The sequence below is a fragment of the Phyllostomus hastatus genome, unplaced genomic scaffold (assembly GCF_019186645.2).
Source record: "Phyllostomus hastatus isolate PE091 unplaced genomic scaffold, TTU_PhHast_1.1 phas_contig_62, whole genome shotgun sequence".
Lineage (NCBI taxonomy): Eukaryota > Metazoa > Chordata > Mammalia > Chiroptera > Phyllostomidae > Phyllostomus > Phyllostomus hastatus.
Genome location: NW_025333921.1, coordinates 160,130 through 177,378, shown reverse-complemented (window position 1 = coordinate 177,378; position 17,249 = coordinate 160,130). Strand labels below are relative to the sequence as shown.

Genomic DNA, 17,249 nt, shown 5'->3' with positions numbered 1-17,249 from the left:
ACGATATGCTGCATACACTACCAGCCTATCAGTCACTTAGCGGACAGCTAGGTTGTCAGAAGACTGACCTGGCATCCCAGGGCTTGTGTCCAAGTATCCCTAACAGTAGCCTGATACAACGTCACAGTGCCTACGTCATTCACCTCACATCATCTCATCAGGTAGGCATTTTATCACCTCACATCACAAGAAGAAAGGTAAGTACAGTACATTCTGATATTCTGAGAGATATAGAAAAAGACCACTTTCACACAACTTTATTATAGTACTTTTTATAATTGTTCTATGTAATTATTAGTTATTGTTAATCTCTTACTCTCTTTCTGCATCTAACTTATAAATCAAACTTTGTCATGGGTATGTATATATAGGAAAAGGCATGTTATATGTAGGATTTGGCACTATGCACTATTTCACGTACCCAGTGGGGGTCTTGGAACCTATCCCCCCCACCATGAATAAGGGAGCACTACTACATAGTGAAGAAAAAGATTGACAACAATGTCACTGGTGATTTATCTTGGAAGATAGGATTTTAGAGGAATTTATTCTTCAGACTTTCTGTACTTTCCAAATATTTTTACAATAAACATATGTTTTTGTAATTAGGATGTAGATATAATCATATCTGGGGTAGGATGTAGTGGGCTTTGGTGTTAGCTATGTCTAAGTTCTAGTTTCAGCTCTACCTCTGTCACCCAGTAGCTGAGTGACTCGGCATGTTATTAACCTCCCCTGTGAGGCTCGGAAGAATACCTGCCAACAAGGCTGCTGCCGGAAGCAAATTCACATAAATCATTTAGTACAGTTTCTGCCATGTCAATAAATAGTAGCTCTTGTTACAGATTTTGATCTGATAAAGATGACACTTCAAATTTTTTTAAAGATTTATTTTTAGAGAGAGGGAAGGGAAGAAGAAAGAGCGGGAGTGAAACATCAATGTGTGGTTGCCTCTAGCACACTCCTCACTGGGGACCTGGCCTACAACCCAGGCATGTGCCCTGACTGGGAATTGAACTGGCGACCCTTTAGTTCACAGGCCTGTGCTCAATCCACTGAGCTACACCAGCCAGGGCCTCACTTTAAACTTTTTAAAAAGCTTTTCCTTGGGAAAGAAGAAACAAAGATTAACCCACCTCTAGTTTCAATTGTATTTTCAAAAAGAAAAAAAATTAGTTTAAAGTCACCAGAACTTTGAAATGTGAGGGACTACAGGACCTGGAGGATCAGCTGTAGAAAGCAAGATAACTGAACGTCAGAAAATTAATTCCTGAGTCACTTTCTAAAAAGCAAAAAACAGACATTCAGTGGAGACAGGAGCAACATGGCAATTCCAGACAGGCAGTATGGGCTTATTTTGCCAGAGAAAACACAGCACTTGCACCCTGTTTTGCAAAAACCATCAGTGTTTGGGAATGAGTCTGATGATGATGAAACCTCCGTGAGTGAAGCCTTCAGAGGGAAGCCGCTAAAAAGCAAGCAATGAAACCAACCAAACTGGAATCCAGAAGGCCCTTGCAGAAGATTCCACTGTATATGAATATGACAGTATTTATGATGAACTGAAAAGAAAGAAGAAAGAAAGAAAGAAAGAAAGAAAGAAAGAACTGAAAAGAAAGAAAGAAAGGAAGGAAGGAAGACTCAAATTGCTTCTGGGAGTAGATCGAAAGCCCAAGTATATTCACAACTTACTAAAAGCAATTGAGATCAGAAAAAAAAAAAAGGAGCAGGAAAAAAGAATGGAAAAGAAAATATAGAGAGAACAAGAAATGGAAAAGGGAGAGTTTGATGATAAAGAGGCATCTGTGACATCACAAATGCTTATAAGAAAAAGAGAGAGCCCAACAGGAGGAAAGAGAAGAGAGGGCTGCTGTCCTCAAAGCACGTTCGGATGTAACCAAGCAGAAAGATCTCAGTGGATTTTATAGGTATCTATTAAATCAAGCAGTTGGTGAAGGGGAAGTACCTATAGGCAGCTTTCCAGAAGCTGATACGGGACTTAAGAGTTGGAAAATTTTAGTTTAAGTAATAGCTAATAAGCTTAGTAATCAATGCTGTAAAAGCTTTTGCTCCAGGAACTAAAGGTATGACCCACCCTGACTCCAGGAGACCATAAGCAGTCCACCTCTGTGCGTCAGGAAGACTGCAACAATCAAGATGGTACCTGAGCCATTGTGCTCCAGGGTGAGACCCCCACCTCCTGGGACACAGGTAAAGACCACCACCCAGGACACAGATGAAAGAATGCTGCAGATTTTTATCTGATTAACTTTTCCCTGAATTCCAAACCCCTTACCTACACTTTGTTCTCCTTACAAAAATAGCCATGTTAAAATGGAATTTAAGATGGTCTGTTAGGGTATGAACCCACCATCTTCTCAGATCACCAGCCATCTGAATAAAGCACTCATAAAGATTCAATCCCCGCCTTGACTTATTGGGTTTGGCAGTGACAGGCAGCCTGAGCTCTAGCGTCTTTTCTGGTTTCAAAGCTAGGTCTGGGATAAAGGAGGAGGAATTAAGGGGTTATTCCAATGAGTAAGTTCAGAGAACAGAATGCCACGTGAGAAAGGCATTCTCCAAACTGTTGTGCAAGGAAAACCAGCTGCGGACAGTGACTTTGATTCTAATGACAGTGAGGATGATGGAATGGAAGGAAATAATAAAGTGAAGAGCACAAGGGAAAGAGCACAGAGACCTCTGAGAATGACTCCAGGCATCACAGGAAATGCACTCACTCATGGTCATCTAGTAAAGAAAGAGAGCATGGTACCAAAACCCACACAAAAAGTTCCAAGTCAGGGGGACATGAGAAAAGGGAAGATAAGCCCCAAGAGAGACAATCCAGGGACCGGGAGAACTACTTTTACATTGACCGTGATTACTGAAAAGGAAAGAAAGATTCCCATAGGCACAGAGAGGCCTGTTCTAGAGATTCCCATTGGAAGAGGCATGAACAAGAAGATAAACTGAAGGGAAGAGACCAAAGAGAAAGAAATGACAGAAATTGGAAAAGGGAGAAAGACAGAGAGAGCCCACAAAAGAACAAGAAAGAGATAGTCAATGAAACGATTATGACTGACACAGTGAGAAGGGAGGAGAGAAGGAAGAGAAAAGCAAAGAAAAGGAAGAACATATGAAAGCAAAGAAAGAAAGATACGAAAACAGAGATAGAGGAGAACGAGAAGTAAGTGTTCAATCTTCAGAAAGAAAGCAAGACAGGAAAGCAGACAGAAATCTAGAGCAAAGGATAGGTTTCTTGACCAGGAAAGATCCAATAAAAAGAGAAAAATGGAAAAGAACAAAGAAAGAAACCCAGATAAACTCTCTAGTTGTGAAACATCAGTGGGAGAAAAATACAGAATCACAGAGGAATGCCAAGAGATTGGCAAAGAAAAAGACCACATGAGACACTGAGCAAGTTTGCAAAACAGAGCAATGAAGAAACTGTAACGTCAGCCAGAGACAGGTACTTGGCCAGGCACGTGGCATGGGTTAATGCAAAGACATACATCAAGAAAAATGATTGACTTCCTGTAACATGCTGTGTGAACACATAAAGGAGTATGTTAGAAATGGTAAACTATATATATATTTTAAAGAGAAATTTTTTAAAAGATTTTATTTATTTATTTTTAGAGAGGGAAGGGAGGGAGAAAGAGAGGGAGAGAGAAACATCAATGTGCAGTTGCTGGGGGCCGTGGCCTGGGACCCAGGCATGTGCCCTGACTGGGAATCGAACCTGTGATGCTTTGGTTTGCAGCCTGCGCTCAATCCATTGAGCTACACCAGCCAGGGTAAAGTATATTTTTAAGATTCATTTTTGGTTTAGGGTTAAGTCAAAAGTCACTCCTTTTATCTCAAATGTTTGACTGAACTGATATATAATAATTACCAATATCGCATTCCTGGTTGTATTCAAACAACCTAAAGAGTGCTAAATCCTAGTAGGTACTTTACGAGGACAACTAGCTCCACTATAACCATTAAAAAATAGTTTAAACAACTTTGCTAATGTTGGTTATGTTGAAGGAGCTGCTTGTTTTATAAATACAAATCTGTGTTTCAGATAAAATTAAGTGGATTTGAACACAGAGAATATTGTTACACTTTATATTTTGAAATTTGTATTACAGTATAAAATATGGATATATACACATCTTTAACTTTCTAGCTCAGGCATACTTGGCTTAAATGAAAATAAAAATAGTGATATGGTTGTACTTAAAAAAATAGAATGAAATGGAAAGCAAAAACAAAACCCTAACATTTTTAGCTTAAAGAGAAGTGAACAAATAAACACTGAGTGGAGTCACGTACTGACAGGCAGCTGCCGCAGCAGAACCCCTCAGAGCTGTTTGTGCCATGGTGGTGAGCGGGAAATAATTCAGCCAAACCGATTTGACTGGTGTCAAGAACATAGAGGCCAGCTTTGAAATCTGGAAAACCCTCTACTCAATGGGCACAGACTTACATGACCTCGGCTTCTCTATAGCAAATTGGCAAATTGGCTCCACAACCAGGCTGACAATTTGGGCATCGTGTTCCAGTCCGGGCAGTGTGAAGTCAGGGGAGACCAACTTTATAACAATTGTTAGGTTTTTCTCTAGTGGAAAGACCTGGTTTGAATCTCAGCTCTGCCACCTACCCAGTTTTATGATTCTAGGCTAAAACTTAACCACTCATGAGCTTTGTGTTGTCATTTGTCACTGGGAACAATGGTTGGTACTTCCCCAGGAGGCTGTGCAAATGGAAAAAAGTGATTATGTGAAAGTCTAGAACAGAGCCTTGCAACTGGCAGGATCAAGGCATTACTTCCCACCTCCAAGCTCGCCATGCCTGTATCTGAGCCCAGCTAGGGCAGTGAGGCATGCAGCCCTCATCCGTGATGGGATGTGTGGCCAGTGAACAGGGCTTTCTGCCAAGTGGTGGAGGCCTTCTGGCAGCGGACTGACGCAAGCCCTGCCTTCAGGAAGCAGCAAGCCTAAGCAGCCCTTCCACGCATCAGAGCAGTTCAGACTGTTAGTGGTTTTAAATAGACGATGATCACATTTGCTTTCTTGAATGCTTATACTTCCGGAAATTTCTAAATATAAACTTAAACCATGATACTCCCAACACACACACACACACACACACACACACACACACACACACACACACAGTACTTGAATCAGAAGAGTGGCTTTCCCCCAACTTTTTACTTTGAAAAATTTCAAACATATAGAAATGTTGCCAGTAGTACAATGAATATCATGTGCTACTCATTTAGATGTATCAGTTGCATTTCACTACATTTGCTTTCTCCCTTTCTGTTCTTTTATTTTTTCATTTGTTGGTGAACCATTTCAGATTTAATTATAGACACTGTGACACTTTATCCCAAAATACTTCAGCATGGTTTTCCTAACAACAAGGACATTCCTCCTACAGAACCATAGATTAAGTGTTTCAGGGAATTTAACATCAGTGCACTGTATTACTAACACACAGTCCATAATCAAATATTCCAATTGTCCCTAAAATATCCTTTGTAGGTTGTTTTTTAAAATGTAGACTTCAAAAAACAGGAAAAAAATCACACATGCCTTCTAATTGTCAGGTCTTACCCACTCACTCCGAAATGCAGCCCTTTCCACTTCGGCACTAGAGCTAATTGTTTTCCTTTTCATTGTTCTTTATATCAGTGAGCCTCAAAACTGAAACCAGCAACCTCTCATCTTCAGTTTTGACCCCTGTACTGAAAAAAAAAAAAGGGGTATGTGGCTTGTACTGAATATAATCCCACTACTTTTTAAAATATATTTTATTGATTATGCTATTACAGTTGTCCCATTTCCCCCCTTCATTCCCCTCCACCCTGCATACCCTCTCCCACCCACATTCCCCCCTTTAGTTCATGTCCATGTGTCATAAGTTCTTTAGCTTCTACATTTCCCATACTATTCTTGCCCTCCCCCTGTCTATTTTCTACCTACCATCTATGCTACTTATTCTCCATACCTTTTACCCCCCTCTCCTCCTCCCACTCCTCTGTTGCTAACCCTCCATGTGATCTCCATTTCTGTGGTTCTGTTCCTGTTGTTGTTTGCTTAGTTTGTTTTTGTTTTTGTTTTAGGTGTGGTTGTTAATAATTGTGAGTTTGCTGTCATTTTGCTATACATGTTTTTTATCTTGTTTTTCTTAAATATGTCCCTTTAACATTTCATAAAATAAGGGCTTGGTGATAATGAACTCCTTTAACTTGACCTTATCTGAGAAGCACTTTATCTGCCCTTCCATTCTAAATGAAAGCTTTGCTGGATAGAGCAATCTTGGATGTAGGTCTTTGCCTTTCATAACTTGGAAGACTTCTTTCCAGCCTCTTCTCGCCTACAAGGTCTCTTTTGAGAAATCAGCTGACAGTCTGATGGGAACTCCTTTGTAGGTTACTGTCTCCTTATCTCTTGCTGCTTCTAGGATTCCCTCCTTCATCTTAATCTTGGCTAATGTAATTCTGATGTGCCTTGGTGTGTTCCTCATTGGGTCTACCTTCCTTGGGACTCTCTGAGCTTCCTGGAAGTCTATTTCCTTTGCCAGATTGGGGAAGTTCTCCTTTATTATTTGTTCAAATAACGTTTTCACGTGTTGCTCTTCCTCTTCCCCTTCTGGTACCCTCATAATTCAGATGTTGGAAGATGTTTAAAGATGTCTTGGAGGTTCCTAAGCCTCTCCTCATTTTTTTGAATTCTTGTTTCTTCCTTCTTTTCTGTTTCGTTGTTTCTTTCTTCCTTCTGGTCCACTCCATTGATTTGAGTCCCAGTTTTCTCCCCATCACTATTGGTGCTCTGTACATTTTCCTTCATTTCACTTAGTGTAGCCTTCATTTTTTCATCTAATTTGCAACCAAATTTAGCCAATTCTGTGAGCATCCTGATCACCAGTGCTTTGAACTATGCATCTGATAGGGTGGCTATCTCTTGCTTGCTTAGTTGTATTTTCTGTGGAGCTATGATCTGTTCTTCTGTTTGGGCTATTTTTGTTTTGTTTTGTTTTGCCCTGCCTGTTACATATGAGGGGCAGAGCCTTAGGTGTTCACCAGGGCAGGTCAGCCCAGCCTCTGGGTTGTGACAGTATGTGGGAGTAGGGTGACACACACTCTGCTCTCTGTCAGATCCCAGTCCCCTCCGCTGCTTTCCCCAAGCAAACTGGGTCCTTCTGGTGCTGATTCCCATGTGTGTGGGTTTGTGTACGTTCCAGGACCCTGTGTGTCTTTCCAACGAACTCTCCTGTGAGGCTGGAAATCTCTCCCTGCACCTCAACCTCCACAGGTGTTTTCAGTCAGTGCCCCGAGGCTCTATTTCCCGGCACTGTGACACTGGGTTGCGCAGTGCCTTGCTTCACAATCGCCACCTCACTGGGTCTGCCCGTTGCCACCCCTCGCCCAGGGTCTGCCTGCTGTGGTTTTGCATGCCCGGGATGCCTTATGCTCCAGGTCCCACCGCTCTTTGTGCCTTGACCCCTCTCCTCCCAGCTGCCCGACTCTGCCCCCCTACCGGTCTGGATGAACATGTCTATTTTAACTCCTTGGTTGTCCGACTTCCATACAGTTCAATTTCCTGTCAGTTCTGGTTGTTATTCTGTTTCTAAATTATTGTTGTCTCTATCTTAGTTGTGTGAGGAGGCACAGTGTGTCTACCTACGCCTCCATCTTGGCCGGAAGTCCTAATCCCACTACTTTTTAAGTCTAAACTTTAAATCATATTTAAACCAAATGTCAAGAAATGTTAACAGTATCTACACAATGACAGAGCGGGGAAGGAGCCAGGCATTCAGTCTGAAGCACCTTCAAGTGAAAGTAATGACAGAATACTCAGGTGACAAGACCAATACATCTTGATTGGAGATAGGAAACTGAATCTCTCCCTAGGTAAGGCAAAGTAAGTCACCTACAGAGAGGTGAGAGGGGAAGCCACAGAATGGGTAATTTTCCCAAGGGAGGGACTACTTTGTGAGAAGAGCCAATCTGAACCTTGGGAGACTTCCAGGCCAGAGGGGAAGGAGCAGGGCATGCTGGAGACCCAGAAGAACCAGAGAAGTGGAGTGTCCTAGGAGCCAAGGAAGGAGAGGGGTGCGCAGGTAATGAGGAAGAAAGAATGAATCCCACCCCTGAGCTGCTTAGGGTTTTTAGTTCCAGGTGCAAATTAATTCTCAGGACCAGTCCAAGAGAAGGGCCCAGGGACCTGGAGCTAAGACAGCTGGAGTCAGACCAGATAACCTTCCTGAGAGGCAGGATGGAGGCCAGGATAGACACATAAGCCCCACTCCCCAGATCTCCTGAGGTGAAACTCCTTCAGGTAAAACTGGAGACAGAATCTGAGAAAAATCAACAGGAAGTGAAGTTGCTAAGGAGACCGTGAAGGGACAAGCTAGGGGACAAAAGCCAGTTCAGTTGAGATGGCCGAGGAACAAGTGGAAAGAATCTGTGTCCTTGACAACATTGAGCCACTGAATTAACAAACTCCAAAACTGCCCCACCTTTGGACTAATACCACTTAAAATAATAAATTTCCATGCTATTAAGAAAAACAAGAGGAGCCCTGGCTGGTGTGGCTCAGCAGGTTGAGTACCAGCCTGCGTGCAAACTGAAAGGCCATTGGTTCGATTCCCAGCCAGGGCACACACCTGGGTTGCAGGCTGGGTCCCTGGTTGGGGGATGTATGAGAGGCAACCAGTCAATGTATCTCTCACATAGTGATGTTTCTCTCCCTCTTCCCCTTTCTTTCTCCCTCCCTTCCCCTCTCTCTAAAAATAAAATAAATAAAATCTTTTTTTAAAGAGGCAACCTAAATCAATAAATTAAGAAAGTCTCTTGAAAAGCATATTTACCAAAAAGTCTTAAGAACCAAGAGAATGAAGTAAAAATATCAAATAGGTGAAGGTAACATAGTCACAATCACTGCAGCAAATTCACTCAGCTTGTTACATAGATCTTATACAGATGATCATATTTGGAAGCTTGTGGAGAACAAGCCTATCAACCATTAACTCAGTGATTATAAAATATCACAGAGGAAAAACCAGAAAAGTAGGCAAAAGGAAAATCTATTAAATAAATTCTGTTTCTTAAAACAAAACATATAAATACATACACACATGTGTATATTACATGTGTGTATATACATGTGTATGTGTTGTGTGTATACATGCACATGATGGGTGTACACACATATATGCATCTATGTACTTACAATATATATGTTTATGTCCACAAAATTTGTCCCACGCAGGAAGCACCAATGAACCCATAAGCATTTCTTATTGCTCAGGTGGTGAGAAGAGAAAGCAGGGTCCAGGCTGCTAAGAACTGAAAAGGGGCTTGAGGTGCTCTTCCCACCTGACAAGGGATTGTGGCCACAGTAACTAGAATGAATGGAGCTTTAACAATGCACCAGTTTTAACGCAGTTTCAAAGCAGCGTGAGTCACAGAGGAGGGGAAGTGTCACGACACTGTTCCCACTGTGGAGCTTCTCTGCGTCAACTCTTCTCAGCAGACACTGAATCATCAGGGTGGGGTGGGGGGAGGTTATTAAACCCTTTCTGGGTCTAAGAAATTAACACCATAGCACTTCAGTTTCGCTACAAACCTTACTTTAGAGTTGTTTACAGGACCGTGAATGGATTTAACAGGCTCCAGTTTGTAAATTTAACCCTAAAACACTTAAACTCATTTCCTTTCATTTATTATTAAAATAGTCTGTGCTGGAGTTATGAAGAGGAAAAGGGAAAGCATATTTTCCCCCTCGAATTAATGGTATAACTGTAGAAGTGAAACATCCTTTACCTCACTTACAGGCAGCAGTACTGACTGCTTCTTCCCTGTTCCTGAGGCCCTCTAATCCTGGGGGTGGTGCTGGGGGGGGGGGGGGCGGGTTGAACAGCTGCGCATTTCCAACATAGTATTCCCTAAATGGTGTCAAATGACCGGGAGTGAAGTTTTGGTGACTGGATGATTTATTCACTTAGTCATCGCTGTTCCATCAAGAGAAACAATAAGAGTCTTTTGTTTGTGTTTCTGTGTGTAGGGTGTAAGGGATGAAGAGAAGAAAACAGCTATATAATGAAATCTTGGTCCTCCTTTTCCCTCTCTCAACAGAAGTATTTATCTTCAAATTACTACATATATCATAAAAATAGAATATATACTGCATTGCGGCTCTTTCCACATTTTTTCACGTTTCTGAGAAGGTTCTTTTTTCCTTCTCTATAAAAAAAAAGTAGTGCGTGAATATGTTCTGATCATGAAATAGTCAAACATTACCGAGGAATACAGAGTGCCAAACGAAAACCTCCCTTCACTGTCCTTGGCCAATCCCCTTCTCCCACGATTCAGCCCCCACAAAAAAAGTTCTTTTTTTGTTTTAAACTTCAATTACCCGGGTTTAGGGCAGTTTCATAACAGCAGATGGCATATTTCAGACAGCAGGTGGATTCCAAAATACAGACTATTAGGAATCACTGAAAATGAACCTCATTGTGGAGTGCCGTCCCAGACAGTGCCAGGGAACATTATCACACAATGACCAAATACAGATGAGGGTCACTCCCCTGCAGGAGGGCACACAAAGCCAGAACTCTGAGTTTGCTTCCACCCTGCCGCTGGCCGGTCCTTGGGCAACTTTTATTTCCCCTGCTGTGATGTAGGCATGATAGTAGGAGCAGGAAATGACACCATGTGTATGAAACACCTCACAAGTGCCTGATTTATGCTATGTCTTTGGCAAATATTAGTTTCCCTCCCACATCCAGAGGAGCTTGTTACATCGAAAACATATTTTGGGTTGAATTGGGTGAAATTCTAGTTACCCCTGAGTGTTTATGAGGAAATTTATAATTCTGTTTTGTACGCTGTTTATCAACAGTGAAAAAGAGCATGCTTTGTTTTCCTGCCAAACTCCTTAGTACACACACTATTTACAGGTTAATTAAAGGCTAATTGGAAATAGATCTGCATTGCATTTTGGTTCAAGCAATGTACAGGGGTGGGTGAAGTAAGTTTACAGTTATAATAAATATTGTACAAAAATTAATAAGTAATAATACAAGAATAAACTGTGTTTCACGTACTCAAAACTGTAAATGTACTTTTACCCACCCTGTATGTGGATTCAGGCAATAGTGTTCAGGACTGAGAAATCCTGATAATCATGGGTTTCTCATTTGCAGGAATTCTGAATCATTAAATGACTGATTCAAAGAACAAGTTGAAAGTTTGGGAACACTGATGCAAGAACATTGGATTATTTGAAAATTATTAGTGTAAGGTTAACATGACTATTTGGAAGTTCAGAAATTCTGGTTTTCATTACCAAGAAAACTACTCTGCAATCATCCAATTGGCAAGCTCATAATAAGGTTATAGTCTCTTGCAGGAGGTAAAAGATTAAGGCTTCTGAGTGGATCCAAGAGCTTCCTCCCGCCCCTCTCATAGACTACGAAGCCTAGAGTTCCCCCTACTGGTTACTTTCCAGAAAGCCAGGCAGCTAATGGTTTCATAGAGGACTCGAAATTTTGATACACTATAAACATAAACCTTTCTCTCTCTACCTTTCCTAATAAGTGACTCTCTTCTAAAGGCTAATTGTTTGAAAAAAATCAGTGGCTTTTTCTGATACCAAATTGTTCCCTTAATCAGAGGTGTGTATGAGATACCATTTTTTAAATTATATTTTATTGTTTATGCTATTAAATTTGTCCTAATTTTCTCCCCACATTCCCCTCCACCTACTCCACCACACTCCCTCGGGAAATTTCCACACCACTGTCCATGTCCACGGGTCATGCATATACGTTCTTCGGCTGCTCCATTTCCTATGCTGTGCTTTACAATCCCTGTGACTATTCTATAACTACCTATTTGTACTTCTCAATCCCTTCTCCTTTTTCACCCAACCCCTGACTTGCCTCCCATCTGGCAACCATCAAAACATTTTCTACATCTATGATTCTGTTTCTGTTCTGCTTCTTTGTTTATTTTCTTTTTTTAGATTCAATTGTTGATACACATATATTTATTGCCATTTTATTGTTCATACTTGTGATCTTTTTCTTCTTCTTAAAGAAGGCCCTTTAATATTTCATATAATACTGTTTTGGTGATGATGAACTCCCTTAGCTTATTTTTTGTCTGGGAAACTATCTGTCTCTCAGTTCTAAATGACAGCTTTGCTGGGTGCAGTAATCTTGGTTGTAGGTCCTTGCTTCCCACCACTTTGAATATTTCTTCCCAATCCCTTCTAGCTTGCAAAGTTTCTTTTGAAAAATCAGCTGACAGTCTTATGGGGGCTACTTTGTAGGTAATTTATTGCTTTTCTCCTGCTGCTTTAAAGATTCTGTCTTTGTATTTAATCTTTGGCATTTTAATTATGACATGTCTTGGAGTGGGCTTCTTTGGGTCCATCTTGTTTGGCACTCTCTGTGCTTCTTGGACTTGCATGTCTATTTCCTTCACCAAGTTAAGGACATTTTCCGTCATTATTTTTTCAAATAGATGTCTAATTACTTGCTCTTTCTCTTCTCCTTCCAGCACCCCTACTATGTGAATGTCAGTATGCTTGAAATTGTCCCAGAAGCTCCTTACTCTATCCTCATTTTTTTATTCTTTTTTCTTCTTGCTGTTCTGATTGGTTTTTTTTTTTTTGCTTTCTTATATTCCAAATAGCTGACTTGATTCTCAGCTTTGTCCACTCTATTGTTGATTCCCTGTAAATTGGTCGTTATTTCAATTAGATCCTTCATATCTGATTGGATCTTTTTTATGTTGTTGAGGTCCTCACTAAGTTCCTTGAGCATCCTTATAACCAGTGTTTTGAGGTCTGCATCTGTAGATTGCTTATCTCCATTTTGTTTAGTTATTTTTCTGGAGTTTTGTTTTTTTCTTTTGTTTGGGCCATGTTTCTTTGTCTCCTCATTTTAACACTCTCCTTATCTTTGTTTTTATATAGAGCTACTACATCTCCCAGGCTTGATAAAGTGGCTTAATGTAGTAGGTGTCCTATAGGGTCCAAGGGCACAGCCTCCCCTATTACCCAAGCTGGGTACTTGAGGTACACCCACTGTGTGGGCTGAGTACAGCCTCCTCTTGTAATTGAGCGTTGGTTGCTGTTGGCACATCCAAGCTCAGCCACCACCTATATTCTGTCCACAGTCACACAGCATTACCAAAAGGCGATCTGCAGATGGTTGCTACTTGTGCTGGGCTTGGAGATGCCCAGGCGAGGCCAGGCTGTGAATCAAGGCTGACACTGCCAGTGCCAGGCCTGGGGCAAGTTAGCAAGAGGTACGGGGCTTGCGGAAGCCAGATGCTGCTTGTTTGAGAGAATTTAGGAAAATCTGAAGCATGGGCCAAGACAAGCTGTTCGTATGGGAAGGCCACTGAAAACAGCTCGGATGGCCTGAAAGCTGGGTGGGGCAGGACCCCAGAGAATCACCAAGGCAGGGCAAACAAAGTGAACCAGACTGATGGAGTCTCAGATATGGCACCCTCCTTCCAGCTCTGTGGGGGGAGGGCTCAGAAAAGGAAAAGTAGCTTCTGCCAGCACATTTGTCTGGGAGAAAACTGCCCCCCAGCTCTCGCCCAGATGCCAAACAATTCAGTTCCTCCATGTATGTCTCTGATGCCTTTCAATCTGCCGCTACAGTACTGGAGCTCAGAGGGAGTGAGTCCAAGTGAGTCTGTGCACAGGTCCTTTCAAAGGAACTGCCTGAGACTCCAGCAGTTTCTTTCTTCCACAGCCTCAATTCCTGCTAGTTTTTACAGCCTGAAGTTCTAGAGACTTATCTTCCTGGCACTGGAACCCTGGGCCAGGGGGCCTAGTGTGAGGCTGGGACTTCTTGCTTCTGAGATACCCCTCCTGATTTTTATCCACCACACATGGGTGTGGGACCAGCCCATTCCGCATCTGCCCCTCCTGCCATCTAGATGTGGTTTCTTCAATTCCAGAGTGGTAGGACTTTCATTCAGCTCAATTACTGATGATTCTAAATGATGGTTGTTCTCTAGTTTAGTTGTAATTTTGATGTCCTGAGATACCATTTTAAGTGTGATCAGTTATGTCTGTTGTATCCTAAGATCTAAAGTAATCTGCATTTCAGAAGAATAATTAAATGGAATAAAGTGACCCAAAATATTTAACTGGGTTTTACTTTTTAACAATATATTTGCCTTGGCTGGTGTGCCTCAGTGGATTGAGCGCTGGCCTCTGGACTGAAAAGTTGCTGGTTCAGTTCCTGGTCAGAGCACATGCTTGGGTTAGGGACTGAGTTTCCAGTTGTGGGGCCTGCAAGAGGCAACTGATCAATGCTTCTCTCTCACATCAATGTGTCTCTCCCTCTCTTTCTCCTTCCTTTCCCCTTTCTCTAAAAATAAATAAATAAAATCTTTACAAAATATAAAAATAAAATAAATAAACTACATTTTGTTGTAGGCTGCACTAGTCTCTCTGCACTTCCTGTGAATCCATAATTATTTCAAAATAAAAAGTTGAAAGAAAAATTCAGTGACTACTTCACAGCTTTAAATCATTTAACTATTCCTTTGAACTTGTTGAACCATAAATAAAAGAAAATACCAGTGACAAAGATAGAAATATGTGCATTTCTTGAAATTTTTATTTTCTATTCTTTTCCTTTTCCTGCTTCTCCCTTTGCTGGTAACCATTAGCCCTTCCTGATAATCCTTGAGGGACCTGCAATAATCCAGCAAGAGTAGGTATGCCCACACTCATAGGAAATCAGAGCTAGCCAGACTTCTAGTGTAAATTAACTCACTGCTTTTCATACATGTGTTGTAGAGCAGAAACCTTGTATTTTAATGCAGTGTTACCCAGTATTCATTTACTTTTCATTCATTCACCTGTTCATTCATTTATCCAGTTATTGAGCACCCATTACATACTATACACTGTCTACACGTCATGAATGTGTGTCCCTTCTATCAGACAGAGGTCTAAAATATAATCACATTCCTTATAACATTAAAACTGAAACTTTCTCACCCTGGCCAGTGTGGCTCAGTTGGTTGGAGTATTGTCCCATGCACCAAAAGTTTGTGAGTTCGATTCCCAGTCAGGGCAGAGGCATAGGTTGCAGGTTTGGTTCCCTACCAGGGCATGCCTGGGTGGCAAACCATCAATGTTTCTCTCTGACATCAATGTTTCTCTTTCTCCCTCTCTCTCAAATCAATAAATGTATCCTCAGATGAGGATTTTCTTAAAAACTAAAACTTTCTTTTTTCCCCTCCCCAGACTTCCTTTCTGTAATAAATCATGAACTCCAAAGAACAGACTCAGGCTAGGACCCCCTCCATCTCTCGACTTGCCTACTGGTCTCTGATGGAAGTATAGTATAGGGACTTAGACTTGAACTTGTTTCTATTGCTCCCAGCATCGCCCTGGATTGTTCCCCACCACAGATACGTGCAATGGGACCTAGAAAAAGGAGGGATGATGTTCTTCCCCACACAGCATGAATGAGCACCAAAGGCAGAAATCCCAAACCGCTCTTTAAACACATGCACAGCCCAGAACCCACCTTTCCCTGGACACCTTGTAACAGGGTGCAGCCAAGAGGGGGACCCCTAATAGGGATTTGGAATGGGGTCCAGAACTCAAGGTGTCCAGGAAATATTAGAAAAACATACAGGATGTCCTTCCCCCTCCCCCGCACAGGTGTGAGTTGGGGGAAGGTACACATGGAGCAGGGCCATTGAGAGCTGTTTTGCACAGCAGCAGCTTTGCAGCTAACCCCTGGCCTGGTCATTTAACATATCTATAACCTTTAACTGGGTTATAGATATGTTAAATAGCTGTGGCCCTGCTTTGAGCCAGGGGGATGGGAATGACTTTCACCCAAGATGTAACTGGGAGGCAACTCCCCCTGGTTACAGTGCCTGAGTGAGAGCTTGGAGATGATTGGCTCTACGTCATGGGGCCACGCCTGCCCAGACTCACTATGGCAGCCCAGTAAAGCTGGAAGGATACGGGAATGCTGGCAGGTGTAACCAATTATAGGAAGAGTTGGAAATGGGGCTGCAGAGGAAGATTGGCACGGGGATTTAAACCCAAACACGGCAGCCATTGGAGAGGGAACTACATGGCTTTGGCATAGTGGGGACCCCCGCAGCTTTGGCGAGAGAGAACCACAAGGCTCTGGCAGATTTGGGACCCTGTGGCTTTGGGGTACTCCCTTTTGCCATGTGGCTTAGGAAGGAGAGACTTTTCCTGGAAGAAAAGACTCTTACCAGTGGGCGATGAGAAGATGCCACATGGCTTTGGATTAACTGGAGATCGTGGCAGCAACACAGCCAATTGTGCCAGGAGCCTGAATCACAGACTTCTGCTTCTTTTCCTGAGATACGGTACCCCAGACTAGGGCAGAGGGAGAAGGAAGGACTGTACATCTGTGGGTATTCTAAAAGACTTTAGTATTTTAATGAAGACATTAAGTCAGTACTCTAAGTCTATTTAGCTTTTAAAACTGTGTTTGTCTGCGGGTATTCTAAAGGACTTTAGTATTTTAATGAAGACATTTAGTCACTACTCTAAGTCTGTATTGCTTTTAAATAAATATGTCCTTCCATTTTCACAAATCTCTGTCATTGAGAGATGTCTTTCCTTTGGAGGTGGGCATAGCGAACCTAGTGGGGGGTCCTTTTGGTAATAGTATATCATACACCCCCTTGGGTCTGTTCGGTAACAAAAGTCTCAGGAAGAAACAGATGGTACACTCAAATTAGGGTAATTCAAGGTCAGTTTAATAAAGGTATTACTTATACTAGTGTGTGCAGTGTATAGGGAGACTACAAGAGATAGAAGTATCAGAGTGTGTGTAGTGTGTAAGGAGACCACAAGAGAGCAGTATAAAGGCATCCAAATTTGGGCCTAGAAGGATGAAGAGAGGAACCAAACTCTCCAGAGAGGCTTGGAGAAGGCTCTCCAAGAGTTTGCAGGAAGAGAGCTTGTGACCTTTAGTCAAGGGACCAGGAAGCCCAAGGTGACCTTTTAGGGATAAAGTTGGACAACTATAACATCACCTTGATTTTTTCTCAATTCTTCTGATCTCTGCTGGGGATCTTCATTGGTTGAACCCAGCTGGAAGTCAGGTGCATTGAACTAGTGAAGGGTAGAGAGTGGATCTAGAGGGCAAATGGAAAATATCCTTTCTACAAGGCTATGTAAAATTTAGTAAGGGAATCCTGGAATTATCTAATG

General features: G+C 42.0%; 1 pseudogene; it reads left to right on the top strand.

Moving 5' to 3' along the window:
• The first annotated feature begins 1,324 nt into the window (after positions 1-1,324).
• Positions 1,325-3,530, top strand: LOC123825119 (annotated as a pseudogene).
• The last annotated feature ends 13,719 nt before the right edge of the window (positions 3,531-17,249 follow it).